Source organism: Dendrobates tinctorius, unplaced genomic scaffold (assembly GCF_039654945.1).
Source record: "Dendrobates tinctorius isolate UK_male_01 unplaced genomic scaffold, ASM3965494v1 ptg000071l, whole genome shotgun sequence".
Lineage (NCBI taxonomy): Eukaryota > Metazoa > Chordata > Amphibia > Anura > Dendrobatidae > Dendrobates > Dendrobates tinctorius.
In genome coordinates, this window is record NW_027361739.1 from 14,607,701 (window position 1) to 14,627,986 (window position 20,286).

A 20,286-nucleotide genomic window follows, 5' to 3' on the forward strand; every position below is an offset into this window, starting at 1 on the left:
GAGAATTCTTTTATATCTTTTTTCTTCCTACCGAATCCAATTCTATGTTCAATGGATTAGTAATCAACATTGTGGCATTGTCTATTGGATCAGTAAACAGCTACATCTTCCCTGAATTATGTTGTCTGTAAGATCAAAAGAAGCCCAAATAGGTTTTTGTCCCATAGCTCCCTAGCCTCATCTTTGCTTTAGATGTGCACATTTATATATAGACCAGTACCGACTGACTTCATGTTTTCCAGTTTTGAGACTTGGGATGTTTTTTTCATCCTTGAAGGGCATAGTCTCCTAAAATAATAATAATAATAATAATAATAATTATAATAAAAAGAATGGGACCACCATTAAATCTTTCAGAGCAGTTGTTACATTGCTTTCCCATATTAATTATTTCTAGGCAGAGCACCACTAGAAGGTACCACATAGGACACCACTGACTTTTTTATTTAACGGGATAAGGTCCTGTTGTGGCCTCATAACTGAAATACATAGGAAGCATTTGCAGCCAGTTGATGGGAAGGTTCTTTTCCCAGGATTAGGCTTAGCTGCCATTTTTCTGTGTTTTGTACAATTGCTGATCATCTCCATGAGAAAACAAATTGAATGCGAATGTGCCATATATACACATTCCTGCCTTGCATGTCAGTGTTGTAATGATTACCTGTGTGTGGAGTTCTCATCTGATGAACCCTTTGCCTTTTAGTTAGAATAGGTTGTTAAAGATAAAATATAACCCACTGTATGCTGTTCACTTCTGAAGACATCGGTTATGAACACAGGTCCCATATATACCTCTCAATGGTCTAAAAGGGGATGTTCTACAGCACTAAAGAAAAGTAATTATTAGTTAGCCTTTAATCATATAGGACAGACTGGAAATATATTAAAAAATGTAATGCTTACGCGTTTCTGGTAGGAAAACTCTTACCCGAAATGCGTAAACGTTATGTATTTTTTTAATATAATCCACATTCTGCCATTGTTTTATCCTATATGATTAAAGGCTAAGTGTTAACTACTTTCCTTTGGTGTTGGAGAACATCCTCTTTGTGATCATTGAGATCTATTTGACCTGGTAGCCACACCAGGGTATACTCCGTGCACCACACCCAGGTCACAGTCTGTCTACCCGGGACGTTTCCTCGGATGCCTATCTCCAGCACAGGAATGGTGAGCTGAATTGACAATTTATGTATCCCATGAATGCCTATATGGAATTATTAAAAGAAGTCTGCTACTTTAAAAAAAAACACCTCCCAAATGGCCACATATTAGCAACTCAAAACCAAGTGACACTAATAGTTTTGCTGAAATGGATATTGGCTCTAATTTCTATTTTGTGAAGGCAGCTTTTTTTGTACAAAAGTGACAACCAAATCAATGGTAAATGGGTTAAAACCCAATAATACCCCAAATCAATGAGACATAGTTTAGTGTTAAAGGGAATCTGTCACCTGGTTTTGGCGGGCGATGAAAACGAGGTCAGTCCGGTCCGATGGGCGGTGTTCCCGATGTGTGCCGCCTCCCCATCCTTGGCTGCCATCCGCAGTTTTTTGAGGAATAGGAGTAGGTCTCCGCCATTTGTTGCGCGTGCGCTAAGCATTCTTGGCTAGCGCAAGCGCAGTATGCTTTGCCCAACTGCGGACAAAGCCGAAAAGCCTGACTGGGTATGCGCTGGTTAACTAAGCCCCGGAACACAGCAAAACACTTCCGGGGCTTAGTTAACCAGCGCATGCGCAGTCAGGATATAAATGCTGACTCCTGACATTCGTTATTTACCCGCTTAACACCCACATATCTTTGTTAAGCCATAAACCAGATCCTGCTTCCATTGTTTTTTTTTCCAGTAATACAAATATGTTGACTGTAACATAATATGGCCATAAATTACTTTTTCTCAGTCATATTGGAGGAAAATAAATACATAACTAACTAGTAATTGGGTGACATGAAATAATATGTCTTTGCATACTTTTGGTCAAAGTCTGTGAGCCCATCCTCAAACAATATGGTGATCTCTTGTAGGTTGCACCCTATATTATATAACTCATCACTATCTGCCTCAAATGGACTGTGGAAGCATGGCATCCAGTTATAGTGGCGTTCACATACATGATTAAATTTATACAAAGAACCTCCAGTTTGTACATGTGCAGCAGTAATGGAATTCATGTATGTAATGTTTGCAGATGGCTGTTATATAGTCTTAGGGTACCGTTACACCTAGCGACTCACCAGCGATCCCGACCAGCGATATGACGCGGTCAGGATCACTGGTGAATCGCTGGGTGGTCGCTAGTGAGCTGCCACACAGGCAGATCTCACCAGCGACATCGCAGGGGACAGGGATCGCTACTTACCTGTCAGATGAGGCGATCCTGCGTCCTCCCGCCCGGCTCCACGCGTCGCTCGTCGTCACAGCAGGAAGCGCCGCAGGAAGTGACCGACGAGGAATGGTCCAGCAGCTTCTCGCGCGATCAGCGATAACCAGCGGGGGAGCCGGTCGGAGGTAAGTATCACATGCAGCGATATCGCTAGCAATATCGCTGTAACGTCACAAAATCGGTGACTTTACAGCGATATTGCTAGCGATATCGCAGTGTGTAACGGGGGCTTTAGTATATGTTGTATGTCTGTATTACAGGTGCATTTGTTCATTCAATTAACACTCTAGTTAGTGCTGCCATATACTACATCTCTGGCAAAAATTAAGAGACCACTGCACAGTTTTATAAAAATCAGCTTCTCTACATGTCTGACAGCCATTCCATTCCAGTGTCAGTTGAATTCCAACCAGAGTACACCTCATTCTACTTATTGTGCTTCTGATTAGGAGATCACCTGAACCAAATCTTATTTAACGAAGGAAAGTATAAAAAACCCTGCTGTGGTTTTCACAATCCTCTTGCAATAGGACAAGCTGGAAGGCAAAACAAGTGCTAGTAATATTCTAAAAGTAATGGGAATGAAAAAATAACTTTTAACCATGCCAAAGGAGTTGAAAAGAAAAGTCTTGAGTGAGGAAAAGAAGGGCTCAGTTCTGGCTTTACTACAAGCGGGACACAGTGAGCGTCATGTTGCCTCCATCCTTAAAATTTCTAAGATGGCAGTCCATTACAACAAGGTCAAGCAGCAGACATTGGGGACAACAAATCTAAAGACCGGCAGAGGAACACCGTGATCTTATTCGAATGTCACTCAGCAACCGCAGGATGACATAAAGTGACCTACAAAAGGAATGGCAAATGGCAGCTGGGGTGAAGTGCACAGCAAGAACAGTTTGTAACAGGCTCCTAGAGGCAGGGCTCAAGTCTTGTAAAGGTAGAAAAAAGCCTTTCATCAATGAGATTGTGATGTCACGGGTGACTGGATACTCCGCCTCCAGCAGGGCGAATTTAAAGAGATAAGGGAAACACCAGGGACACCGATACAATGGAGGGCCCTGCAATAGGGAGCGGGAACATGGTGACCTCCTTCACTCCCCTGAGTCAGTGTCTCTACACTCCTGACGGTCTCTAGGCAGGTTCCGCACCTGGTGACGAGCAGGATACCTAAAAACCCTAGCTCGCCCTGCACCTATCCCTTTCTAATGAATTGGACGGTGCAGAAACTAATCCCACCACTGCAAAAAAAACACACATAAGGAAAGTTACAAACAGGGAAAAACCACTTAGCTTTTGTTATGACTGGGTCACCGAGGAGGAAAACAAACCCAAGCTAAGTCACAGAAAACCAGAGAGGTTGGTAACTACATGGATTGTAGACCCCTGATCCTAACCACACAACTAACAGCAGCTGTGGAGCGTACCTACGATGATTCTAGATGCCTCGTCACAGCTGGAGGACTAAATAAGCCTAAAGCAAGAAAAGGGGAAATCTAAACTGCCCCAGAGCAGACCCCAAAGGAATAGACAGCCCCCACACATGTAATGATGGTGAAACAAGATGAAAGCACAAACACAGGTAGGAAAATAAGCTGAGCAAACGATGGGGCCCACACTAACTAGAAAGGACAGGAAAGGAAAGATACTGTCTGCAATCACGCCAAAAAACCCTGCAAAAAATGTCCAACACTTCTGATAGCAAAAAAAACCCTGAAGTCACTAGACTTCACCCACTATATCAGCACTCTGGCATATTCTGAGAACAGAGCGAAAAGAGTCCAATCTAATAAGGGACAAAAAGCCAACTGGCACATACAGTAATATAAGAGTGGAAATTCAGCACGGCTGGGGCTTGGTGACCACACAAAAAACTGAATAGACCAAACCAAATCAAATGTGAACAATAGCAGAGACAACTTAGCTTGAGATGGCAGGAACTGAGCTGGAAACTAAGACCTCAGGAAGCAGGAAAAAATCACCAGCATGGGAATAAGGAGTCGGCTGTCTTAAATCCAGTCTGAGACTCGAGATGTCCACTCCTCATCCTCATTATCAGGTGGCAGGTCTCTGTTAACTAGATCAGCTTCATTACCTCCTGCCACCACCAGAGGGAGCCCGGAAAGAGAACTCACAACTCCTCTGTCAGCACAAACAGTTCCCTCACCAGAAACCAGAGGCAGACCAGAAAATGAGTTCACAACAGCTTTGCTCTGTAGCTATTGCTCCCAGCAACAGAGTCCAGCACCTGAGTGCAGCTTTCCTACTGAATAGCTGCTACTTCACCAAAGCTTTGTCAGAGCTGCAAGGAACTCCTCACTGTTGCTCCTTCCACACCAGGACTCTGACTGAGCTGCAAGGAACTCTTCTCTAGCTCCTTCCTCCACCAAGGATGGTTGGAAATTACCAATATCACCAACAGTGAGTGAGAGCACCTGACTCTCCTTTATAGGCAAGAGCTAGAGCCATCATACCTTCTAGTGATTCCCATGTAATAATACTAGCCACCACCGGGGGCAAAACTAGAACTAAAGACACTACTGTGTAATGACCCTAATGGCCACCGGGGGCAAAACTAACTTTAAGCAAACAGCTTAAAGGAAAAAAAGGTTACATGAGCTTTTATCTGTCACAATCCAGCACGGATCGTGACAGAGAAGCAAAGGAGAGCCAGGCTGAAGCTTGCCAAAGACCATAAGGATTGGACCATAGAGGACTGGATTAAGGTAATCTTCTCTGGTGAGTCTAATTTTCAGCTTTGCCCAACACCTGGTCGCCTAATGGTTAGACGGAGACCTGGAGAGGCGTACAAGCCACAGTGTCTTGCACACACTGTGAAATTTGGTGAAGGATCGGTGATGATCTGGTGATGCTTCAAAAAGGCTGGAATTGGGCAGGTTAATCTTTAAAGGCAAAGGACATACGGTATGAATCAAGCCGCATATAAGATTATCCTGGAAAAACAGTCGATTCCTTCTGCTCAGGCAATGTTCCCCAACTCTGAGGACTGGTTTTTCCAGCAGGACAATGCACCATGCCACACAGCTAGGTAAATCCATGTGTGGATGAAGGACCACCACATCAAATCCCTGTCATGGGCAGCCCAATCTCCAGACCTGAACCCCATTAAAAACCTCTGGAATGTAATCAAGAGGAAGATGGATAGTCACAAGCCATCAAAGAAAAACTGCTTACATTTTTGTACCAGGAGAGGCATAAGGTCACCCAAAATCAGAGTGAAAGACTGGTGGAAAGCATGCCAAGACGCATGAAAGATGTGATTAAAAATCATGGTTATTCCACAAAATATTGATTTCTGAACTCTTCCTGAGTTAAAACATTAGTATTGTTGTTTCTAAATGATTATGAACTTGTTTTCTTTGCATTATTTGAGGTCTGAAAGCACTGGGTTTTTTAAAAAAAATTTTGACCATTTTTCTTTGTCAGAAAAAATACAAAATTTATTGCTTGGAAATTCGGAGACATGTTGTCAGAATTTTAGAGACTATAAGAACTATTTACAATTTACTGAAAAATATACCTATGATGAGAAAAATCAGACAAACTGAACATTTGAAAGTGGTCTCTTAATTTTTGCCAGAGCTGTATATACAGTCATGGCCAAAAGTATTGACACCCCTGCAATTCTGTCAGATAATACTCAGTTTCTTCCTGAAAATGATTGCAAACACAAATTCTTTGGTATTATTATCTTCATTTAATTTGTCTTAAATGAAAAAACACAAAAAGAATTGTCCTAAAGCCAAATTGGATATAATTCCACACCAAACATAAAAAAGAGGGTGGACAAAAGTATTGGCACTGTGCGAAAAATCATGTGATGCTTCTCTAATTTGTGTAATTAACAGCACCTGTAACTTACCTGTGGCACCTAACAGGTGTTGGCAATAACTAAATCACACTTGCAGCCAGTTGACATGGATTAAAGTTGACTCAACCTCTGTCCTGTGTCCTTGTGTGTACCACATTGAGCATGGAGAAAAGAAAGAAGACCAAAGAACTGTCTGAGGACTTGAGAAACCAAATTGTGAGGAAGCATGAGCAATCTCAAGGCTACAAGTCCATCTCCAAAGACCTGAATGTTCCTGTGTCTACCGTGCGCAGTGTCATCAAGAAGTTTAAATCCCATGGCACTGTGGCTAACCTCCCTAGATGTGGACGGAAAAGAAAAATTAACAAGAGATTTCAACACAAGATTGTGCGGATGTTGGATAAAGAACCTCCACTAACATCCAAACAAGTTCAAGCTGCCCTGCAGTCCGAGGGTACAACGGTGTCAACCCGTACTATCCGTCGGCATCTGAATGAAAAGGGACTGTATGGTAGGAGACCCAGGAAGACTCCACTTCTTACCCCGAGACATAAAACAGCCAGGCTGGAGTTTGCCAAAACTTACCTGAAAAAGCCTAAAACATTTTGGAAGAATGTTCTTTGGTCAGATGAGACAAAAGTAGAGCTTTTAGGGCAAAAGCATCAACATAGAGTTTACAGGAGAAAAAAGAGGCATTCAAAGAAAAGTACACGGTCCCTACAGTCAAACATGGCTGAGGTTCCCTGATGTTTTGGAGTTGCTTTGCTGCCTCTGGCACTGGACTGCTTGACCGTGTGCATGGCATTATGAAGTCAGAAGACGACCAACAAATTTTGCAGCATAATTTAGGGCCCAGTGTGAGAAAGCTGGGTCTAACTCAGAGGTCATGGGTCTTCCAGCAGGACAATAACCCAAAACACACTTCAAAAAGCACTAGAAAATGGTTTGAGAGAAAGCACTGGAGACTTCTAAGGTGGCCAGCAATGAGTCCAGACCTGAATCCCATAGAACACCTGTGGAGAGATCTAAAAATGGCACTTTGGAGAAGGCACCCTTCAAATATCAGGGACCTGGAGTAGTTTGCCAAAGAAGAATGGTCTAAAATTCCAGCAGAGCATTGTAAGAAACTCATTGATGGTTACCGGAAGTGGTTGGTGGCAGTTATTTTGGCTAAAGGTTGTGCAACCAAGTATTAGGCTGAGGGTGCCAATACTTTTGTCCGGCCCATTTTTGGAGTTTTGTGTGAAATGATCAATGTTTTGCTTTTTGCTTCATTCTCTTTTGTGTTTTTTCATTTAAGACAAATTAAATGAAGATAATAATACCAAAGAATTTGTGTTTGCAATCATTTTCAGGAAGAAACGGAATATTATCTGACAGAATTTCAGGGGTGTCAATACTTTTGGCCATGACTGTATATTTCATAGGCACATCTTCTTGACCACAACAGGTTACACTGCCTGTGTTGCCCATAGCAACCAATCACTAAGCATCTTTCATTTCACCAGACCCGTTTAAAAGATGAAAGCTGAGCTGTGATTGCCTGCTATGAGCAACAGTTTTCCTTGTAGATAGTTGTGATAACTGAGGCCTATTATTCTTATCATTTCTATGGTGTTATCGTCCTTCTGTAAAGCTGGAAATAACACAATTTATTACCGTGCTGACACAGACCACCCTCTGACACAGACTGCAGGGGGAGTCCAGTATCAGGAACTTCTCTTTGTATGGCATGAAGCATCTCATTAACTTAAAAATTCAAACAAAGATTAAAAAAAAAACACGACACGGATTTCTCCAACCCAGGTATCATTTTAATCGGTGTAACAGCACTAACTTGACAATGCCTATTTCACTTTAAACTTATTTATACAGCTACAACTAATGCCACTCTAAATGAATCCTTCTTTACAATTTCTAACTAAATAGCATTACACTCAGGGGGCAGAGCTGCCGCACTGAAATGCTCTGTGCTGTGGGGACATTGCTCCTTCCCTGTGTAAAGACGGGATGGAACCTGGAGATGACATACACGTATATACTATATACAGGGGGGATGACATACAGGTATATACTATATACAGGAGGAGATGACATATAGGTATATACTATATATAGGGGAGATGACATACGGGTATACATTATATACAGGGGAGACGACATACATGTATATACTATATACAGGTGGAGATGACATACAGGTATATACTATATACAGGAGGAGATGACTTACAGGTATATATATTATATACAGGGGAGATGACATACAGGTATATACTATATACCAGAGGAGATGACATACAGGCGTATACTATATATAGGGGAGATGACATACAGGTGTATACTATATACAGGTGGAGATGACATACAAGTATATAGTATATACAGGAGGAGATGAAATACAAGTATATACTATATACAGGGGGAGATGACATATAGGTATATACTAAATACAGGGGGAGATGACATACAGGTATATACTATATATAGGGGAGATGACATACAGGTATATATTATATACATGGGAGATGACATACATGTATATGCTATATACAGGTGGAGATGACATACAGGTATATACTATATACAGGAGGAGATGACTTACAGGTATATATATTATATACAGGGGAGATGACATATAGGTATATACTATATATTGGAGGAGATGACATACAGGCATATACTATATAGAGGGGAGATGACATACAGATGTATACTATATACAGGAGGAGATGACATATAAGTATATAGTATATACAGGAGGAGATGACATACAAGTATATACTATATACAGGGGGAGATGACACATAGGTATATACTATATAGAGGAGTGAGATGACATACGGGTATATACTATATATAGGGGAGATGACATACAGGTATACATTATATACAGGGGAGATGACATACATGTATATACTATATACAGGTGGAGATGACATACAGGTATATACTATATACAGGAGGAGATGACTTACAGGTATATATTACATACAGGGGAGATGACATATAGGTATATACTATATACCGGAGGAGATGACATACAGGTATATACTATATACAGGAAGAGATGACTTACAGGTATATACTATATACAGGAGGAGATGACTTACAGGTATATATATTACATACAGGGGAGATGACATATAGGTATATACTATATACCGGAGGAGATGACATACATGCATATACTATATATAGGGGAGATGACAGATTATGCCCCCATAAGGTGCCCCATAAGATGCTCCATAGATTATGCCCCATAAAATGCTCCATTGATTATGCCCCCATAAGATGCTCCATAGATTATGCCCCCCATAAAATACTCCATAGATTATGCCCCATATGATGCTCCATAAATTATGCCCTCATATGCTGCTCCATAGAATATGCCCCCATATGCTGCTTCATAGAATATGCCCCCATATGCTGCTCTATAGACTATGCCCCCATATGCTGCTCCATAGAATATGCCCCCATATGCTGCTCCATAGACTATGCCCCATATGCTGCTCCATAGACTATGCCCCCATATGCTGCCCCATAGAATATGCCCCCATATGCTGCCCTATAGAATATGCCCCATATGCTGCTCCATAGATTATGCCCTCATATGCTGCCCAATAGACTATGCCCCCATATGCTGCCCCATAGAATATGCCCCCATATGCTGCTCCATAGAATATGCCCCCATATGCTGCTCCATAGAATATTCCCCCATATGCTGCCCCCATAAGATGCTCCATATATTATGCCCCCATATGCTGCTGCAAAAAAAAATGCCATACTCACCTCTCCTGCTCAGGACCCGGCACCTGAGATATTCACCCGTCCGGGGTCCATCGCTGCTCACCGCTGTTGGCCGCTTCCTGTGTCAGTGACTGTTCAGCCAGCAGAGGGCGCAGCATGCGCTAACCACATCACCGCACCTTCTGCTGCCTAAATGTCACTGACACAGGACACAGCAGACAGTGTTGAGCAACAATAGACCCCAGACAGGTGAATATCGCTATACTTACCCCCTCCTGGCGCAGTCTCTGCAGCCCCGCTCCTCCACGGTCTCCATTCCTGCCTTCAGCGGTCATGTGATACTGCTCATTACACTCATGAATATGCGCATATTCATGAGTTTAATGAGCAGTACCACGTGACCGCTGAAGGCAGGAAGGGAGACCGTGGAGAAGCCGGGGGGCTGCAGAGACTGCGCCTGGGGGGTAAGTATGATCTCTGACACCCCCGCTCCCCCTCCCCTGCTGACCCCCAGGTATATGACTCGTGTGTATGCTGAGAGGGGGACTTTCAGCCCCCAAAAATAGGCTGAAAATCTCGGCTTATTCATGAGTATATATGGAAATACAAAGTCAAAAGTTTACATACACTAAGATTACTATGCCTTTAAACAATTCTGGACTGCCCATATGATGATGCCATGTGTTTGGAAGCTTATGATAGTTTTTTTGGTAACATCTAAGTTAATTAGACACACCTGTGGATGTATTTTAATGCACACCTGAAACACACTGCTTCTTTGTGTAGCATCATGGGAAAGTCTCAAGAAATCAGCCAAGATATCAGGAAAAGATTTGTGGTCTCGCACAAGTCTGGATTTTCCTTGGGTATAATTTCAAGATACCTGAAGGTGCCTCGTTCATCTGTACAAACAATTATACGCAAGTACAAACAAGATGGGAGTGTCCATCCATCATACGTGCTGTGGTCCGACGTGCATATGAACCCAAAAGCAAAAGAGCTTGTGAAGCTGGTAAGATTATTTCAATATCCACTGTGAAACGAGTACTGTATCAACATTGGCTGAAAGGCCACTCTGCCAGGAAGAAGCTATTACTCCAAAAGAAACATAAAAAAGCCAGATTAATGATTGCAAATGCACACAGGAACACAGACCTTAATTTTTGGAGACATGTCCTGTGATGTCACAAAATTAAAATTGAACTTTTTGAGCATAATGACCATCGTTACGTTTGGAGGAAAAAGGGAGAATCTTGGAAGCCTAAGAACACCATCCCAACTGTGAAACACGGAAGTGACAGCATCATGTTGTGGGGTTGTTTTGCTGCAGGAGGGACTGGTGCACTTCACAAAAATAAATGGCATCATGAGAAAAGGAGATTATGTGACAATACTGAAGGAACATCACAAGACATTAGCTAGGAAGTTAAAGCTTGGGCGGAAATGGGTCTTCCAAATGGACAATGACCCGAAGCATACTGCCAAAATGGTAACAAAGTGGCTTAAGGATAATAAAGTCAATGTTTTGGAGTGGCATCACAAAGCCCTGATCTCAATCCTATTGAAAAATTATGGCCAAAGCTGAAAAGGCGGGTGCAAGCAAGGTGACCTACAACAGTTGCACCAGTTTTGTCAGGAGGAATGGGCCCAAATTACGACCAACTATTGTGAGAAGCTTGTGGAAGGAGATCCCATACATTTGGCCCAAGTCATTCAGGTTAAGGGCAATGGTACCAAATACTAATGAAATGTATGTAAACTTTTGACTTTGCAGGTTAGTAATAAAAATGCCTTAAAACGTTATTCTGATTTCATGTTGGATATTGAGAAAAACATGCATATGTGTCTTTTTATATAGTGTATGTAAACTTCTGGTTGCAACTGTAGATACATATGAGTCTGTATACTAAAATATAGAGTCTGTAAAAAAGGGTGCCTTTTCATCTGCAGATGGGCACATATACTTTCATCAAATATGTGCCAAGAAACCCACATTTTTACATGTGTAGCAATAGTGGAACTCATCTATGTAATGTGTGCAGAGTGATTGTACATATATGTTTGTACTGCAGCCACGGTGTACTTTCACCTGCTTAACCCATTGCCTCCGCAGTCAGTTTTAATTTTTACATTTGCTTTTTCCCTCCCCTTTTTCCAAGACCCATAACTCTGTTATTTTTTCATTGACATAGAGGTTTTATTATTCAGGACAAGTTGTAGTTTCTAATGGCAATATCCATTTTCCATACAATGTTCTGAAAACCAGACATAAAAATCCAAGTGGAACGAAATGGTGAAAAATGCAATTCTACCATAGTTTTAGTTTTAGTTTTATGGTATTGCATTTTTTTTCTTAATTGGTAAAAATAAAATACAGAAGTTTGTGAAACAAAAATATTCATTTCTGTCGCAATGTTCCAAGACCTGTAACAACTTTTTTTTACATCGATTGGGCTGTGCTAGGGCTTATTTTTTACTGACAGTTTCATTGATTCAAATTTGTGGCACATATGACGTTTGATAATTTTTGTATTGTTTTTTAGGGAAGTGTGGTGACTGAAAAACACAATTCTGGCATTTTGATTTTTTTTTCTATTTACAGCAGTTACCATATGGGTTAATCAATTTTATATTTTGATAGACTGTGCATTTAGAGATGAAGCAATACAAAATATACTTATTTATTATTTTAATGTAATAAAATGGAGGTGATTCAATTTCAAAGATATATGTCTACATTTTAATTTCTTAAAAGCTTTTTTTTATTGAACCTTTGATCATCTGATTGTTTAAACTACTGTATATACTGGAGAAACATAATAATGCAGTATATAGTGAAAAACAAGACCTCTTGTGAAGCTTTCATAATCCATTGTTGTGTTGGCACCTGCTTCATTTAAATGCCACTGTCAGAGATTGACAGAGGCATCTAAATTATGGAAGCTCAGCTCTGACTACTGCTATTAGTTACAATATCAAAAGAATATTCAAAACGAACATAATTATCACATGTGGCCAGGAACCAGCTTATTACCAATAGTGTTCCCCCACCCAAAGTGAGGACTAACAAGTAACCGTGGAGTACTCCCAACAGCATGCAGACCAAAAGAAAAATGGAGTAGCCATAAACCACAAAGAGAGGGGGTAGAGCGAGGCGTCCCCCTCTCTTGTACTGTCAACATGGGTAAGTGGCAATAAGCACCTTGAAGACTATGGGTATTATTCCCTTGTGATCAGTGTTGATTTCTGAGCAGCGCATAGCTGCAGATTTCATATTGTGATTCTTTTATATAGCTCCCTGGTGTGGTGTTTATAGAGATAGCTCGGGCATGGTGCAATATACTGCACACCAGGGATTGCTCTGCAGCTATACTATTCATGTGGTGCTCTCCTCTCCTTTTTGTCCTGCCTATTATTTATAGGGGTGATCTCTGGCCTTTTTTTCTGGACTGCCTCTCCTAATCACCTCATATATATTTATAAATGTCTGATAGTTTTTTAAAAATTGTTACAATAAAGATTTGTCTTTTATGTATTCTATACCCTCTCTTTGTGGTTTATGGCTACTCCATTTTTCTTTTGGTCTCCATGCTATTAATTACAGATGTCCGCTATGGAACACAACTGGCATGTATCGCGTGTGAAGGGAGCTAAACTCAAGAGCCCCCTCCACACACAGTGATCCCAGTATGTGTGCATCATTTTGTGCTAAGGGGTTATCTGTTAAAAAGCATAGGGCAGTATGGTGGCTTAGTGGTTTGCACTGCAGCTTTGCAGCACTGGGGTCCTGGGTTCAAATCCCACCAAGGACAAAATCTGCAAGGAGTTTGTATGTTCTCCCTGAGTTTATGTGGGTTTTCTCTGAGTTCTCCGGTTTCCTCCCACACTCCAAAGACAAATAGATTGAGCCCCAATGGGGACAGTACTGATAATATCTGTAAAGTGCTGTGGAATTAATGGTGCTATATAAGTGAGTAAAATAAATAGGTAATGCTGCTCAATTTGTATGTATACTTTCCACCATGTACATTCAGGCTATGTGGCTGCCTTGTACTCTGTCCTTTGCATAAAGGGTATGAGAACAGAAGATCTGGTCCTGGATGATGAAAATTTTATATGGTCAAAACAGGGAGAGTTAGATAAATAAGTTGAGGCAGTAGACCAGTCTTAGGAAATGCGTTTTTCGGGAACATTTAAACTGTGGGTATTGGGGATTAATCAAATTGTCCTGGGTAATGCATTACAAAGAATTGGCACAGCACGTGGGAAGTCTTGGAGATTATTGAGGAAGTTTCTTAGCAGAACGGAGGGCATGGGAAGGGTGGTAGACTGAGACAAGGAAGGAGATGTAGGGTGGTGCTGAACCATGGAGTGTTTTGTGATTGAGAGTGATAAGTTTAGATTGAACTCTGGACTGGATGGGTATCCAATGCAACGAGTGGTACAGGGTAGAAGCATTGGTGTAACGGTTGGAGAGGAATATGCTCCTGGCTGCTGCATTCAGGACAGATTAGAGAGCAGAGAGTTTAGTATGTGGGAGCCTGATCAGTAGAGAGTTACGATAGTCCAGACGAGAATGACTAAGAGCGAGTAAGAAGTAAGAAAAAGTCGAATTCTAGAAATGTTTTTGAGGTGTAGATGACAACAGAGAGCGAGTGATCGGATGTAGTGAGTGAATTAAAGATCTGAATTAAGTATGACCCACAAGACAGCGGGCATGTTGCTGAGGAGTAATGGTGGAACCACACATGGAAAAGACAACGTTGGGTATAGGTAGGTTAGTGGAGGGAGGAAACACAAGGAGTTCAGTTTTTGACAGGTTCATTTTCAGATAGAGGGATGACATGATGTTAGAGACAGCTGTAAGGCAATCACTCGTGGTTTGTATTAAGGCACTTTTACATTTAGCGATGCACCAGCGATCCGACCAGCGATATGACGCGGTCAGGATCGCTGGTGCATCGCTAAATGATCGCTAGTGAGCTTCCACACAGGAAGATCTCACAGCCAAGCAGCAGCGACACAGCGCACAATACTCACCTTTCACACTCAGCGATCCTGACGTCCTCCCGCCCGCATCCAGCGTCGCTCGTCTCACACAGCAGGAAGCCCAGCAGGAAGCAGACGACGAGAAATGGAGCCGCTCGATTTCGCGTGATCAGCGATAACCAGCGGGGGAGCCGGTCGGAGGTAAGTATCACACATAGCGATATCGCTAGCAATATCGCTATAACGTCACAAAATCGGTGACGTTATAGCGATATTGCTAGCGATATCGCTATGTGTAAAACCCCCTTTAATGCAGGCGTGATGTCAGGAGAAGAAGCATATAATTGGGTGTCATCAGCATAAAGATGGTACTGAAAACCAAATCTACTGATTGTTTGTCAAACAGTGGCAATATACAAGGAGACCAGGAGGGGGCCTAGGACTGATCATTGAGGAACCCTGACAGTAAGGGGGAAAGGAAAGGAAGAGGAGCCAGAAAAAGATACAAGAGAAGGAGCAGCCAAAGAGGTACGAGGAGAAAGAGGAGAGAACAGTGTCCTTGATGCCAATGGAGCGGAGCATAGTGAGGAGGAGCTGATGATCCACAGTGTCAAATGCTTCAGTGAAATCCAGGAGAATTAGCATGGAGTAGTGACCATTAAATTTAGCTGTTAGTAGATCATTAGAGACATTAGTGAGGGCAGTTTCAGTAGAGTATAAAGAACAGAACCCGGATTGTAGAGGATCAAGAAAAGAGTGATTTGAGAGATAGCGGATTAGACGAGAGTGGAACAAGCTTTCCAGGAGTGTAGAGATGAAGGGAAGATTAGAGACAGGTCTATAGTTAGTAGCAAATTTTTGGTCGAGGGACGATTTTTAAGTTGTGGATGTATGTTGGCGTGTTTAAATGAGGAGGGAAAGATACCGGGAGAAAGAGAGGTTGAATAATTTTGTAAGGTGAGTGGTGACAGCAGGATAAATGGACTGGAGGAGATGTGAGGGAATAGGACCACTGTTGCAAGTAGTAGCGCGAGACGATGCAAGGAGTCTAATCACTTCTTCTTCCGTGACTGGTTTAAAGACAAAGAGTGAGCTAGATGCAGTTGGAGAGGGAGGACAGTGCATGGTATGAAGGGTTTAGGAGAAAATTTCCTGTCGGATATGGTCAGGTTTTTTTTTTAAATAATTGGCCAGATCGTCAGAGCTGAGATCGGTGGTCAGGGCCTGCACACTTGGATTGAGAAGTGAATCAAAAATGTGAAAGAGACAGGATAGGTTTCTTGGATAGTGAGGTAATGAGGGTGTTTAAATAGGTTTGTTTGGAGAGGTGAAGGACAGAGTTGTATGAACATAGAACATAGGAGAACGCAACTGATTGAGCACTTCTGTGTATGGAAGAGTTGGTTGAGATAACTGTCAGACGAACAGTCAAAGCATCTTTTGGCCTATAACCCTCTAATGTGTATGGCCAGCACACATTAGATGTATATACAGTATCTATGCATGACAGATAAACCCACAATGGTCACAGAAATAACTTGAATTTGACAAAAGTAGTAATAAATCAAAAATCTATGAAAATGAACAAATGAAAGTCAGACATTGCTTTTCAACCATGCTTCCACAGAATTAAAAAAAATAAAACTCTTGCAATAGGCCTGGACAGAAATAGAGTACCATTTTTCCATGAGATGATCACCACAACCTTGGAGGATCAGAATGGATTTTGTAGTCAGGGAGCAGGGTATTTGTGCTGTCTCTGTGTCCATGTTTGGCTGTGTATCTGGGAACCTTGTGTGTATGTACTCCTATGTGTTATCTATGTGTACCTGCGGATATCAGTTGTGTATCACTGTGTGTTTACTCCTGTCTGGGGACTAATCCAATATAGAGTCCTTGTGTCTCATCTCCTTTATGGTAAAATCCTCATAAGAACACCATTCATAATATCACAGCATTTTGGTCAGTTTACATAAATGTTCTTATATTATGTAGCCAGTTCATGCAGTAATAATTCCTTAGTGATTTCTATATTTCTCTTTGCCCTTGAACTGGGCACAGATTTCAGAATCCATTTACCATTGAAGGGGATTTTATATTGTTGTCACAGACGTCAACCCCCACACTACTGCATAATTCAGTTATATGAGCTACTAAACTGATGGAATAGAAAAAAATAATATAACTACCATAATACTGGTAACACATATACAACAATACAGCTACTAAAATTACTCTAATACTACAATACATACAAAAAATAATTACTATGCTGCTACGTACAAGAATATAACCACAAACCTACTTCTTTTTGTACAAGAATATAACTACTATAAATTGACCCTATGTATAAGAATATTGGTAATGAAATACTGCCTTTAGGAAACAATATTAAAGCAGTTATATTCTTGAACATATACAATAATATAACTGCTATAATACTGATCTGATGTACAATAATATAAATACTATAATACTGCTCTCTTTGTGCTAGAATATATGGCAACTACTGTAATGTTGCCCCTATGTACACTAATATAACTTCTATAATACTGCCCTTATGTGCTGGACTATAACTATTATAATATGGTCCCATATGTACGAGAATATGACTTCTATAATTATGCCTCTTATGGACAAGATTATAACCACTGTAATTCAGCCCACTATGTACAATAATATAACTATTACAATACTGCCTTTTATGTGAAAAAATATCACTATTGTAATACTGCCACCTATGTACAAGAATGCATCTAATATAATAATGCCACTATGCCCAAGAATACAACTACTACAATGCTGCACACTGTGTACAATTATATACTGCTACAATACTGTCTCTATAAACAAGAATATATCTACTGAAACACTGCCCCCTATGTACAAGAATATAAATACTATAATACTGCCCCTAGGGTAGAAGAATATAGCTACTATAATACTGGCCATTACATACAAGAATATAACTACTGTAATACTGCCCCCTATGTACAAGAATTCAACTACTATAATAGTGCTCCTATGTACAAGAATATAATTTCTATAATACTGTCACCTATTTACAAGAACATGATTACTATAATACTGTCCCCATATAGAAGAATATGACTACTACAATACTGGCCCCGATTTACAAGAATATACCTACTATAATACTGCCCTATGAACTAGAATATAACTACTATCATACTGCCCACTATGTACAAGAATATAATTACTATCATACTGCTCCTACATTCAAGAATATATCTACTATAATGCTGGAATGGAATAGTTCGTGACACCACCTGTGTTGCTCGGCAAGGGAGGTGTTAAGCTGCAGACAGATCCTCAGGGACAGATGGCAGGATGCAGAAGTGGTGGTATAGTCCTCCACAGGCAGGGCTGATGTCCCAGGGCAGTGTAGTTGTAATGGTTGTGGAAAGGCGCAGGCAGTATAACGAATGGTACCCAGATGTAGCGGTGCTAAGCCGGTTGGCGCAGGAATGAATGGAGGACACAGAGGCTTGCAGTTCCAAAGCTTTACTCACAGTCTGCGGTACACAAGGGTGCCTGCCTCCGGGCCGCGTCCTCCGGGTCAGAGACTCAGCCAACCTCCAGGCCAGATGGAAAGCTCCTCTCCAACACTCCGCCAATATGTACCTTTCCTGAACGACTCCTATATTGCTCCTTAAAGTGTGAAGATCTCCAGTACCATGGTACTCCGGAATTCCTCCCGTCAGATCTTCCTAACAACTCTACTCGTATGGCAGACAGTTGTAGCATCTCTCGGGGACTCCTTTCTCCAGAGTCCTGGCTCTCTATTCAATTGCTGTTGTGCCCCAAGTCTTAGTTGGGAGTAGTGCATTTACAGCCAACTACTCCACCGGTGTCTGCTGCAGAACCATAAGTGTCCATACAACCTCGGGGACCGGGCCCCGGCCTTGCGCTGAGAACCTATAGGCAGGGTTCCTCTTCCAACCCACGTTCTCCTACTCCTTCGTTCCATACTGATCCTTCTCTCTCTTATGGAAGCTTAGGTTGCAGTTCTACGTCTTTCTCCTTCTGTTCCTTTCCCGTGCCAGCTGGCTCAGATCACTGAGGCAGCTGCAGCACTCCTTCCTCCATCCCTTCTTCCAGGGATCCCCACTACTCCCGAGTGGCTTCCTTCCTCACTGACCTTCCGTCAGACTGACCTGCTAATCCTACACTTTCCCACTCGTTTATATATCTAAACTCCACCCACCTCCCAGCACATCCAGTGTTCCATGCAGGGAACCACCAGAGGTGCTCTGCTACTCTCTAAGCACTGAGCCGCAATGTGGTTGTGCAGAACTACCCTGTTGTGTGGGGTGCAAGTGTTGGAGCGTGGAAAGGAGTTCCCACCTTACCTGGATGGTGGTGCACTACACCTTAGGAGAAGGTGCAGAACCTCTGTGGCGACTGAGCCTCATGGGCGCCACAGTACAAGAATATAATTACTTTAATATTCCTCCATATACTACTAACTAGAATATGACTATTATAATATTGCCCTATGTTTAATAATATAATTACTACAATACTGCCCTTTATGTACAAGAATATAACTACTATACTACTGCCCCCTGTTTACAATAAAGCTGCTTTTATATTTATGTCCCCATGTACAAGAATATAACAACTATATTACTGCTCCCTTTGTACAAGAATATAACTAATATGATATTACTCTAGGGTAGAAGAAAATAACTACTATAATACTGCCCCTATGTACAAGAATATAAGTACTATAATACTGCCCCTATGTACAAGAATATAACAAATATAATACTGCCCCCTATCTATAAGAATATAACTGCTATAATACTGCCCCCTATGTACAAGAATATAACTACTATAATACTGTCCCTTATGTATAAGAATATAACTACTATAATACTATCCCTTATGTATAAAAATATAACTACTATAATACTGTCCCTTATGTATAAGAATATAACTAATATAATACTGTCACTTATGTATAAGAATATAACTACTATAATACTGTCCCTTACGTATAAGAATATAACTAATTTAATACTGTCATTTATGTATAAGAATATAACTACTATAATACTGTCCCTTATGTATAAGAATATAACTAATATAATACTGCCACCTATATACAAGAATATAGCTACTATAATACTGCCCCCTATGTATAAGAATATAACTACTATAATACTGCCTCCTATGTACAAGAATATAACTACTATAATACTGTCCCTTATGTATAAGAATATAACTACTATAATACTGCCTCCTATGTACAAGAATATAACTACTATAATACTATCCCTTATGTATAAGAATATAACTAATATAATA

General features: G+C 41.1%; 1 protein-coding gene across 1 annotated transcript in view; it reads left to right on the forward strand.

The window, feature by feature from the left end:
* Positions 1 to 20,286, forward strand: part of HNF4A (hepatocyte nuclear factor 4 alpha) — a 193,956-nt gene that overhangs the window by 127,610 nt on the left and 46,060 nt on the right. The gene's annotated exons all lie outside the window — the stretch shown is intronic.